Source organism: Choristoneura fumiferana, chromosome 20, assembly GCF_025370935.1.
Source record: "Choristoneura fumiferana chromosome 20, NRCan_CFum_1, whole genome shotgun sequence".
In the NCBI taxonomy this organism is placed as follows: domain Eukaryota; kingdom Metazoa; phylum Arthropoda; class Insecta; order Lepidoptera; family Tortricidae; genus Choristoneura; species Choristoneura fumiferana.
Genome location: NC_133491.1, coordinates 13,292,279 through 13,294,844, shown reverse-complemented (window position 1 = coordinate 13,294,844; position 2,566 = coordinate 13,292,279).

Here is a 2,566-nt window from a genome sequence, read left to right as displayed (position 1 = left end):
GTGAGATCATTCTACTTGGACCTTGTATCACATGAAACAAAACATTGATGAACCTGGAATATATTTACTTCATAATATGTAGTCGAGTTCGTAAACTTGTGAGCAAAATTTTAATCAAAAATATCTGAACACGACTCTATGATTTAAAACGTATATTATGTATACATCTCCTCGTCTCATCTGTCTAACATCCAAAACTAAAACTATTTATAAACTAAACTATGTTACAAATAAAAACGTCATCCAAATTTTCTGCCTCAGGCATTGACCCAAGACACTGGCAGCATTGACTATTGTTAACGGTGTAGAGTCGTATTCAGATATTTTTGATCCAATTTTTGCTCACAAGTTTATGAACTTGACTGTAACTAGAATACAATAAAAAAAAGGCTCAGATCGGGAATCGAGCTTCACTATAAAATATTACCCTAATCCGAGCGCTACAATTCTCAACTTTTCTCGTATAACAAGTTTTAGCAGCCATTGACGTTAATTCTTAGCAGATACCTACCAACCTTTAAATCTTCAATGTTTGACATTTAAACCTTATGTAAATGTAACCAACTTTTACGTTAACCTCTAATGAAAACCTCTCCAAGAAAAAAAAATGTTTATGTAGATTGCTTCTACATGGTACATAAGCATTAAAATTATTCCGGATTTTTTCACCAGGTGGTTGAGTTAGTTTGACTTTAAAGACAACTTTACTGTAAGTAAATGTTTTAAAGTTTTTTTTTAATTTCTTTGTTCACAGTTTTCATATAGAGATCGATTCAAGGTGTCCCGCATCAAAGGCGTAACTAATTCCCATGACCTTTACATGATGTTCAATCAAAACAACTATCTGCTGAAATTTTTAAACATCCTCTATATTTCCTTCTGGTACAATTCCATTTGAATTGTGACCAATCGTAGAACGTTCTCACATTCAAAATATCATAGTAGTTGTCCGTCTCAATGACTGCTAAGTATTTTGGTTCCAGAGGGGGTCCCGTTGCAAAAAATTACTACGCATTAAAAAAGAAGTTGCTAGTGAGTTAACAAGAGGGCTATCGGGGGTTTCTCCACGGGATCAAATCAGAAATGAGAGATAATAATGTAGAACGAGGGTCACCGATATAGCCGATATAGTAGATTAGCTCGTTGAAAAGGCAACGGGCAGGCCATAGGTATAGCACGGAGAACAAATAGCCGTTGCGGCCGAACAGTTCTCAAAAGAAGACCGAGGATCGGCAAGCGCAGCGTAGACCGTCCACCAACGAGATGGATCGATGACCTGGTTAAAGCCGCGGGCTCACGGTGGATACAGGCTGCTTCCAACCAACAACTGGAGGTATATGGAGGAGGTCCATGCCCAACAGTTGGACGTCCCACGGCTGATATGATAATGATTATGATGACCGATATACTTAACCCCGTACCACACCGGTTAAAATAATACTTAGTGATAATATACAATGCAGCTAAAATGTAGTAATTATTGCAGTTTCAAATACTTATGAAAGGCAAGAAATTGAACAAAGCCGAGCTACTGGAGCAGTTCAAGCTGTATCTAAATTCTGGGATATTTGGTTTCATTGTCGGGACCTCCGTCGTAACATACAACTGCATAGTCAGGTGGGGCGCCAATGTTATTAAATTTCGAAAACTATACGTATTTAAGTAGTATTGTCTCTTTAATATCGTATGATGTTATCTAGTCAATTAAAAAGAAATATGATTTTAAGAGGATTTTGTAGTCATGGCTTAGCATACAAACGGTGAAAATGGTTTCCACTCTCCACCCCAATTTTTGCCAGTCAACACTAAAGCTAGGTTTATATACGTTTCATTTTCATTTTCTTAAATGTCAATAATCATTATCGTCAGAAAATCAAGACCGACCTCATCCAATATCAGGAAGCACAAATCACTAAAGCGATCGAAAGGAATACCAGCAAACGAGTGCTGCGAGCCCAAATTTCCAAGGGAAGGAAAGAGATTTTTCAATTACTGGATGAGAGATTAAATGTCAATAAACATTATCGTCAGAAAATCAAGACCGACCTCATCCAATATCAGGAAGCACAAATCACTAAAGCGATCGAAAGGAATACCAGCAAACGAGTGCTGCGAGCCCAAATTTCCAAGGGAAGGAAAGAGATTTTTCAATTGCTGGATGAGAGGGGTAATGTCGTTACAAATAGGGAAAATCTGTTGGAAGTAACGAAGACATTCTATGAGAACCTCTACAAGAGCAAAGTACAGTCTTCTTACCTATCATCTAATGTACAAATTGGAAGATCCACTATCGCAAATGTAGGCTCTGAAGAAATACCTGATGTAACCATTGAGGAGGTGCAATTGGCGTTGAGGCAAGTGAAGAACAGAAGATCGCCGGGCCAAGATAACATCATTCCCGAAATGCTTAAGTTGGGGTCAGCAGACCTTTGGAGAGCTATAGCTCTTCTGTTCACAAACTGCATTCTTGATGGCAGAGTACCCAGCGAATGGCATAACGCAGTGATCATATTGCTTCATAAAAAAGGGGATATACGAAAATTGGATAACTACCGCCCAATAAGTC